The sequence below is a fragment of the Microtus oregoni genome, unplaced genomic scaffold (genome assembly GCF_018167655.1).
Source record: "Microtus oregoni isolate MIOR12 unplaced genomic scaffold, Mior012 000071F_ref0000514, whole genome shotgun sequence".
Taxonomy (NCBI): domain Eukaryota; kingdom Metazoa; phylum Chordata; class Mammalia; order Rodentia; family Cricetidae; genus Microtus; species Microtus oregoni.
The window spans coordinates 1,492,749-1,502,698 of NW_024543978.1; the positions used below are offsets into that span (position 1 = coordinate 1,492,749).

The 9,950-nt window shown below is 53.8% G+C and overlaps 1 long non-coding RNA gene across 1 annotated transcript; it reads left to right on the forward strand.

The window, feature by feature from the left end:
• Positions 1 to 1,473: 1,473 nt before the first annotated feature.
• Positions 1,474 to 9,649, forward strand: LOC121440898. Its single transcript, XR_005973393.1, has 4 exons — positions 1,474 to 1,621; positions 4,380 to 4,481; positions 5,180 to 5,258; positions 8,973 to 9,649. It is a non-coding gene; the product is annotated as an uncharacterized LOC121440898 (long non-coding RNA).
• The last annotated feature ends 301 nt before the right edge of the window (positions 9,650 to 9,950 follow it).

Here is a 9,950-nt window from a genome sequence, read left to right on the forward strand (position 1 = left end):
AACCAGGGGCGCTGCTTTCTTGCAAAAAAGCCGTATGTCAAAGTTCCTGCATCCCGGTTGGACGCGCCCTCCCAACCCTCCCAGCCCTGCCGGCTGCTGGCTCTGCAGTTTTCCAAATGTGGATGATGCCGGGAGCCAAGAGAAAACTCCAGGCACCCCTTCTGGAGCCACGCGGCACCAGCACCCACAGCACCCACCTCACCAGAGGGCACACCCCCACCACTGCCGATAAGTTTTCAGGGGCTTTCCTAGCTGGTGGGCAGCTGCAGCAGCCAGCTGAAAGGGACTCACCAGGGAGCCCTGGGCGCCCCTCGGGCTGGGCTGGTGACCGCGACAGCAGTGGCAGCGGGCGCAGGGTCGCGGCTCCCCGGGAGATGCTGCAGCAGCGGCAGCGGTAGCCACCTCCTCCCGGAGCCAATCGCAAATGCAGGGGTGGGGGCGGGCCGGAGCTCCCGTTGCGTCCGCACTTGGTGGGGGGGGAGAGAAAGAAGACACCAGCACCCCGACTCCGCACCCCTGCCCTTCCCCCCAGCTCTCCTGCAGCAGCGCAGACTTAGCAGCAGGGAAATCTTGAGAGAGAGAGAAGGAGGAAGAGAGAGAGAGGAGGGGAGAGGGGAGGGGAGGGAGGAGAGAGAGAGAGAGAGAGAGAGAGAGAGAGAGAGAGAGAGAGCGTTGATGCAGAGTTAAGGAGGCAGAGCCCAGCTGCACACCTTGCTTGCCCGGTCAAAGCTGCAGGAAGCTCCTGTACCCTCAGCCCTGTCGGTACCAGGTAGAGGTCAGAGGAGAACAAAAGGGAAAAAGAGAAAAGCCCCGCGGGTATGCACGCTCACACATGCACGCAGCCCCACAGGCCAAGAATCATGCATGCAGGGGGGTGGGGGGAGGGCATTGCCGGGATGGCCTGACCCAAGGCTGGTGGGGCATGGGGCCCTTGGATCAGGAGCGACCTCACCTTGGCAGTTCTTATATACCCGGCCAAACATCCCAAACACGCGGCCCGGCCAAGTGGCCCCCCTCGGGCTGTGCGCCCTGACCATATTTAGTCAAGCAGGGGAAAAAATAGCCTGTCAGCTGGGCCGAGGCTGGCCAGGCAGCAGGGAACAGGGTGGGAGCCCCGGCACCATTGACAGCGGTCCTGGGCTGCCCCGTCCCCCTCTCAACCCCTCCCTGACCAGTCGTGCTACCGGCTGTCCCTGTCCTGTCCGAATCCCCCTGCTATTTTTAGCTAGACCCAGTACAGAGGTGCCTCCTCCCGCAGTGGGCACTTGCCTCTCTCCAAGGCTACAACAGCCCATTCCTCAGAGTGGCCTGGGGAGACTGGAGCTGACCCAGGGAGCAGGGCCCAGGAAGGGAGATGGGTGCTGTCCTGGCCTTAGTCCCCTAAAGGCCCAGCTGGCCCAGGGCTTTAACATCTCCAGAGTGGTGTCTTTTTTGCTCAAATGTAGGGTTGGGTCAAGGAGCAACAGAGTCACGACCAGTTTTCCTGAGGGTCCCAAACCAACCCCAGGTAATGAGAATCACAGGTCACCTTGAGCAACCGACAAGGCCAACTCACTGGTCATTCCTACATCTTCCAGACCCTGACAAGGGTGTATGGCTGGAAGACCCCATATCCACGGTGGTGAGTACGATTGGAAATGCCTCCGTTCTGGCTCCCACCCGGGTCATAGAAAAGACAAAGCTTGGGAAGACGGCCCCACTGAGCTGAGACTCAGAATCTAGCAGCTTGGGATCAACCAACTATCCCCTTGGAGCAGAGTAGCGTTGAGCAGGTCTCTGCCACCCTGCCACTGTAAAGAACAATGATAACAAACACTTGAGATGACTTGGGAGCCATTAGTGGAGGCCAGAAACAGGCCCCACAGTGGACATGAGTGCTTCTTCCGGCAAAGCCCTGCACAGAACACAGGCATACGAAGGCTTCCTGCTGTTTTAGAATCCACTCACAAACCTCCTGTACTTAGAGAAGTGTCCCCCAGCCCTGTACTGGCCAATATGGGGAAAGGTGATCATTTACATCTTCCCAGGAGGAACATGTAAGCAGCCTGCTCCTACCAAGGCCAGCTCCCAGGTGGTGAGATAAGGACACCCCTTCAGCTCTACTCCCAGGCTCTCGGTAACCCAGCAGGAGAGGACACTGACCAAGACCAGTCCACAGAAGCAAGAGAGAGATGAAGCCATACCGTAATCACCACATAGGCTGGCTGTGACCCGTGTCCCAACCAAGGAGAGAGAAACAGGGAGAAGGGTACCCATGGCTGTCCAAGCTGGGGTGGGTGCAGTGCTGCAGCTAGACCCAGGACTCACAGGCTACGGGGCTGCCTCTTTCCCAGGGAAGGTATAGTAAGCAACCTGTCCCAAATTCCCCCAGGACACAGCCAGAGGACAAACTCCTGAAGAGGGAAGCCATGGGCCCCAAGCTCCCAACCTCTTAGGACTTCGCTGCCCACCGATAAGGGAACAAGGCACCTCCTCACAGGGGACGCAGAGTTGAGGTCCCCTCAAGAGTGCACATGTGTTGTAGAATATTATTTTAAGATGTGTTACATTTGCTTACGTTGTGGAACATTTGTTTAATGATGCAAAGATGTGTTGCGTTCTTTTATGTTGCAATTGTTTAACTCTGTGAAGCTGTGATCCTTTGCCTGTCTAAAACACCTGATGGTCTAATAAAGAGCTGAATGGCCAATAGTGAGGCAGGAGAGAGGATAGGCAGGGTTCACAGATAAAGAGTATAAACAGATGGAGAAATCTTGGAGGAGAATGAGAAGGAATAAAAAAAGGAGGAAGACATCAGGGGCCAGCCACCCAGCTACACAGCAAGCCACGGAATAAGAAGTAAAGGAAGGTCTACATAGTCCAGAAGCAAAAGGTAGATGGCATATTTTAAGATAAGGAAAGCTGGCTAGAAACAAGCCAAGCTAAGGCTGAGCATTTATATGTGATAATAAGCCTCCCTGAGTGTATTTATTTGGGAGCTGGATGGCAGGCCCCCAAAGAGCAAAAGACTAAAAACCAACCAACAACTACATGTTGGCACTCCAGTGTGGGGCTAATGCAACACATGTGTGGTTGGGTATGGTAGCACAAGTCTATAATACCAGCATTCAGGAAGCACATGTGTGGTTGGGTATGGTAGCACAAGTCTATAATACCAGCGTTCAGGAAGTGGAGGTGCCTAGAGTTTGAGGCCAGCCTGGGCTATGGTGAATAACAAGCCAGCAGGAGCTTCATAGTAAGACTGCCTCAAAATAAATAAATAAGCAAATAAATGAGTAAGTATTGTGTCCATAATGACATGGATAGTTGGGAAGGTCTCGAGAACTGTTGTCCCCAACACATTTCCTTTTGAGGCTTCCAATATCTCTTTTTGGAGAATTAAATGTATGGACGATGGATGGATGAATGACTTATTCAGTCAACTGACTGAACCATTGATTACTAGACAGCGAGGCCCAGGACAGGACATGGTGGGACTGGGGTCTCTGGACAGAACCATGTTTATGTAATTCAGCTTGAATTTGGATGAGATTTAACATCTTATGGGGCAGTGGTTCGAGGTCCATGATGGGTCAGCCCAGTCAGAGGTTATAGAGACATTTTCCCACAGCTGTGTAGGTTCCTACAGAGGAGACTAGTCCATATCTGGCTAACCAGCCTGTCCTCCACCCAGGAGAAGGAAATTGGAACACCTTTGCCACTAATCATTCTCCCCCAAAACTCACTGACATTGAGGCTAAGCAATGTCCATGTACCGTCCGTCTGTCCTTGTACCTGTGAACACACGGCTCTCAAGAGAGGTGGACACTTCTTACTTCTTCCCCAGGCAACAGGATGGAGGAGACACTGTTCCCATCCAAGCCCATGTCTTCATCCCCACCCTGACCATTCCATGTCAGTGAAGCCACTGCAGAAAACAGGCAGCAGCCTCTCCAGTGATAAGACCTCAATATGCCCGAGCAACTGCTCTGCTGGGCACATGTCTGGAGGGTCCCTGAAGCATTGGCTTTGGTGCAAACAGCACAACCCAGATGTCATCGACTAATGACCAGGGGACAACACACCGCATGTGGATAGGATGGAATATTAGTTGGTCATAAAAACCAAAGCACTGCTACATACCATGACTGTTAAAAACGGAGCAGGGTCAACACAGGGGGCCATAAACTGTACGTGGAGTGAATGTGGAACCCCCAGGATGGACAGATCCATAGACAGGCAGGGAAGGAGAGCCCAGGGGAAGTGGGTTTCCTTCAGGTGATGTTATGGAGGGACCTAGAAGAGACAGTTATACAGCATTAGATGCCATAGATGCTGTCCAATGATGCTCTCTTTAAAATGGTTCTTTTTATCTTTGTTTTGTTTTTCTTTTGAGGCAGGATTTCTCATAACCAACGCAGCCAGGAAGCTTGTTGTGTAGCTGAGGATGACCTTGAACTTGTGACCCTCCTGTCTCCACCTCTGGAGTGCAAGGATTAAAGGTATTACCATCTTGGTTCCTTTATCTTGCATGAATTTCTCCTCAATTGAATAACAGACAAACCTAGGTAAAGGCCCAGTCCACCTTCTCTCCCCACTGACCCCACTCCTGGCCTCAGGACTACACAGCCCCGGGCATAGGCACCTAGATCTTAAAGGACTTAGCTATAGCTTTCTTTGGGACATTCCCCAGGATGCTGTAAGTTAGCCCCATTTCCCCTACTCAGTTCTGTCCAGAGCTGGAACAGGACGTGAAATGGACAGAAGATTCCACCCCTCTTCTCAAGGATACTCCAGAACCTCAGGCCATGTCTCTGTGTGATGGTCCATCTTCCTTACCAACTTCATAGGATTTAGAACACCCATACATCTAAGTGTATCTGTGAGGGAGTTTCTAAAGAGATTTAGCTGAGGCAGAAAGATCCACCATCCTGTGGCCTTGAGTACCACGTACTGAATGAGAAGGAGAAAGTAAAACTGACCAGGCTGGCCTCGAACTCACAGAGATCTGCCTGTCTCTGCCTCCCAAGTGTTAGGATTAAAGGCGTGCGCCACCACTGTGTTCCGAAGAGCAGATTCGCCCCTTTCTGTGTTCCGAGGAGCAGATTTGCCCCTTTCTGTGTTCCGAGGAGCAGATTCGCCCCTTTCCGCATCCCCACCCGGGATTCAGGGTGATTCGCTGCCTCATGTTCTGCCACAGGGACTCCTCACGACGATGACAGCATCCTCAAACCACGAGCCAACAGAAGCCCTTCCTTCCTTAAATTACTTCTTTCCAGGTATGTAGCCCCAGCGATGAGAAAAGTAACCACCCTGCCTTGCACAGCAGAAGGGGTTAGTTTGAGAAATTCAAGATGGCAATTGTTCTGAACCATCCTGGACCCAGTGTCCTCACAAGATCCTTCTAGGGGGAAGGATGGCTGGAGGCGTGGGAGTACTGGAGGAGCGGACCACGGGTGGAACCCTGCAGCCTACAGAGGGAGTCAGCTGACATCAGGCTTCGGCTTCTAGCCTGTAAGAGGATAATTGAGTATTCAAGCACTGAGTGTACAGCACGTGTTACAGCAGTCAAAACACACTCATACCTTGCCTATGGCTTTCGAGGAAACCCTCCCAGTGAGCAGAGCCATAAGAACCCTGTCCTGAGACTCCCCAGGGCCTACACACATGGTAGCATCAGCTTCTTTGTGATCTTGGGTCCTCCCCAGTCCCCTGTGCAGCATGCCCTGACCTGAGCTACCAAGGAGCCAGGCAGGAAGCTATGTTCCAGGAAGGTCCATGGGCCGGGGAGGGCACTGGCCAAGGAAAGGGGCTGACTTGATGTAGATTTCAGGATACCCCTGTGACTATGCCTATGGACCAATTTTCTGGGCTGGCCTGGTCTAGGCCTGACTTGGGCATAGGTACTGACTCCACAGGCAAGCAAGGTCAGTGGGAAGACAGCCTGGGCTCCAGACAAATTCCATGACCCCTCTCTGTCAATGCTCAGTCCAGATATCTGCAGTCCTGTCCAGGATGGTCAGCTGGTCACCAAGAGCCAGGAACTGAAGTGAGCCACAAACCCTGAGGCATATCAGAGACCTAAAGCTGCTGCTTAAAATGGTGTCCCTGCTGGGTACCCGTTCAGCATGCTGGGGATGTGAGCTGGATTTCACAGAGCCTTTATGGGGCCCATGAGCACCATGAGTCCCCAACAGAAGTGGAGTCTGCAGCACTGCCCGGTATCAACTAACCACTGCCCTGGTGTTTGTGGTGTACACTCGGGGCATGGTGCATCTCTATGGGGAGGGCTTGTGTTGCCAGTGTGGCCCATGGAGCAGAGCTATAAGGGAAAGTCACGGGAACGTGAGGCATCTTCTCCACACCACAGGATCCCACAGCCCCCACCACACCGGGAAGGCTGACACTGCCAGACCTGGTGTACCCATAGGCACCCCCCACACACACGCACGCGCATACACACGCACCCTTAACAGCAGAGGGAAAACCTCCCTGGCAGCTCGGAAAGAAAGGCATTTTTCACTGCCATAGTGTCAGGGGAGAGCAATCTGTCTCCTGCGATGGACGTTCCCCTCAGTAAGGTGACAGCTCAACCATCAGCAGATGCAGGATGCTGCCCAGCCCAAGGCCCAACAGTTTAGCCCCCAGCCAGACGTGAATTACTCAGCAGTTCCAGGTCAGCACACGGAACCCAGGACAGACTGCAGGCTGGGTAGAGGGCAGATCCTAGGATCTGAGTCTGGGGCCAGGCAGGGCTTCAAAGCCTCCCAGCCCCCAAGCTAACCGGTCGGGTTCAGAGCCAGCTTTTCCAAAAGCCATTACTCTCCCTGGAGGACATACCAACACCCTGGAAGAAGACCTGAGGTGACAGGTAGGCCAGGCTTCAAAGCTCCCAGGGCTACAGCCTCTCCTAGTTTAGAGGCATGGAAACAGGGTTGAGATCAGTGTTGGGGTGAAAAGGGAGCCCCTCCTGTAGCCCTCACCCTATTACCCACCATCTATGAGGAGAGTCAGATGGCAGCCTGGTTTCTACTCACCCCAGGACGGCCTTACAGGCAACAAGGGATAGAAGGCAAGGAGAGCTAGTGAACTCCTTATCCCATGTGGCCCTAGACTGCTTTTCTATATAGACGGATCCCCCAAGCAAGGATAAGGGGGAGACAGGCCAGTAAATGGATGAGTAAACAGATGAACAGATGGACGGATGAATGGATAGGTGGGTGGGTGGGTGTGGGGGTGGATTGGTGGATGGATAAGTAGGTGGATGCATGGGTGTGTGGATGGATAAATGGACGGATGGATGGAGGGAGGGATAGATGGATGGACGGATGGAGGGATGGAGGGATGGATAGGTGGATAGATGGGTGGGTGCATGAGTGTGCAGATGGATGGATGGGTGGATGGGTGGATGGATGGATGGATGGGTGGGTGGATGGATGGATGGATGGATGGATGGATGGGTGGATGGGTGGATGGATGGATGGATGGATGGATGGGTGGATGGATGGATGGATGGATGGATGGATGGATGGATGGGTGGATGGGTGGATGGATGGATGGATGGATGGATGGATGGATGGATGGATGGGTAGATGGGTGTGTGGGTGGGAGGGTGGATGGGTGGATAGATGGATGGATAAATAGGTAGACAAATCAGGGGCCAATTTCTTCTGTATCTTAAGAAATCTGCCCCAAACTTAAGTCTCTCCCTGGGAGATGCTCCGCTGGGATGCAGAGCACAACAAAACCTGCTGTAGAGCAGCCTCTTGGACTCCACTGAGGCCTGAGCTCAACAAACCGGAGGACACAGCCTCCCTGCCCAGAGTTACTTCCCTGTCCCCTTCATCCTGGCTCCTTAGCCATGGCGATGGCCTCACAACTGACTTCACTGGCACCTCGCAGCTCAGGAGTTATTTCTTCATCGCTGTGTGCCAGCCCGTCATGACAAACCGCCACTGAGCCCCCATGACCTTCAGCCGTCATGGTCCAGACTGCCCTCCATTCTGCCCTTGTCACTCCCAGGCAGACCCAAAATGTCTCCCTGGTTCTACCTCCAGGTCTTGAACACAGTCTGGGTGCATTTGTAGGCCTGCTCCTCAACTCATCAGAACAGCCTGGCACCCTCTCTGGGAAGCCCTCCATGTGCCTACTACACTGTAAGGGACCAGGTGATGCAGGGGGGTGTCTCAGCATGCACTCTGGGTTAAACATGCCAAATGGGACAGAGGAGAAATGGAAAACTGGCTGGGAAGACTAAGACCCACCACGGTGACTATTTCTGGTCCCTCCAGAAACCCTCTACCTCAGATACCCTCCCCCTGGTGCCTGCCCCTGCATGAACCCCTGCCGCCAAGTCTGGTCAACCCTGCAGGTCCTGACCGTGAGGAAAGCCCTGAGTAATGAGAGCCACATTTCCAACAGTCATTTTCTCAGGAAGAGCCTGACCTCAGAAGTTTCCCTGTTGTACTAGGGTCAAGGCCAGAGTCCTTCATCCACCTCCTGTACACACAGGTCTGCTACCCACCCCCAACCATTGGGACAAGGCCCTTGGAGCGACCCTGAGGCTGTTCTCTGAGTCCCTGTGGCTCTACGAGAAACATTCTGGGCCTCCTCCAGGGAGAGGCTCCTGTGTAGACTTCAGCATGAAGTATCAGCTTAGAGGGTAGGTGGCTGGAGGCACTCATGTCTCCCCGCCCTCCAGCCTCCCATGAACCTCCGCATTCTCTCAGATTTGTGCCTTGTTGTTACCAAGAGCTACCCCAGGAGGAAGTGAGCACTTCTGTGCTGTTGAACACAGTTCTGCAGGTTCCTGAAGACCCTGCCCCCGGCTGTTCTGGTGTGCACCAGAGAGTACCAAAACGGAGAGGGAGGTGAGAGGGGCAGGAAGGTGGCGGTGAAACAGGGAAGCATCCTACAGGATTTTCCTGCCTTTCCCTGGGCCTGGCCTACCTCCTTGCTGCCATCCCCACCTTTCTCTTCCTTCTGCCCAGCAGAGCCTCCCCCTCACCTGGGGAAGAAGACATGTCAGCATCCTCAAGACTCAGGGAGCCAACGGAGTGTCAAGCCCTTGCAACTCACACATGCTCCTGAATGGACGGGGTCCGCCCAATGGCAAGTGATCTCACCTGGACACAGAGTCATCACTGTGTGCAGAGCCCCTGCTTGGGGCAGAGCAAGCCCTGCTGAGTCACCTGGTTCCTTCTGGGAAAATTCCAGGGGTAAAATTCCAGGGACCTAGTCCCTGACACCCCTCCCTTCCCTGGGCTCCACAGAGAGACCTTACAGCCCAGAGAATTTCCTAAGGCAGACTGCAGGTTTTCTGGGCTGCCTTTTTTAGCATGTCATTGATGGCCCCACAGCTGGGCCATTGGCATGGCGGGAGGTTTGTCATTGGCTCCTGGGAAAGCTTAGTGATAACACTCTAGAGTTCTAGTCCCTCGCCTGGCCTCGGCTTTGGCCTCTCCTGCTGCCCAAAGGGAGCCTCCAAGTTTGAGCCCCTGGTCCTGTTATCTCTAGCTTCCCACTGATGGGTTAGAGCGCTTCTCCTAGGGTCTCCCTTACAGAGGGGTTGATGGTCCCCAGAACCAGGAGTGGCCTCATTCTCCAGGGACTGTCTTCCACGGAGTGTTGCTCCAACAGGCTCTCCACCACAATTAGCCCTTCCCTCATCCTTGCCCTATAAATATTCATTTTGGAGATGTTATAAAGATGCTTTTTTAAAAATGCCAAACTCATTTGGATAAAGAGCTGAGCTGCTGCCAAATGCAGCCGGCAAACCGGGCTCTAAGGTGCACAGTGCAGAGGCTGCCGCGGAGTAGCCTCCCCCAGGTCACATGGCGCTCTCTGGGGACAGTTTAACTTGGGGTGGGTTTTGGCTCCTTGCAGGGAACATCTAACAACGTTGAAGCAGACTTGGGATATAAGCATGTGGTCCCCATCCACAAGAGGGTGAGCTGTGAGAGCCCTTGCAT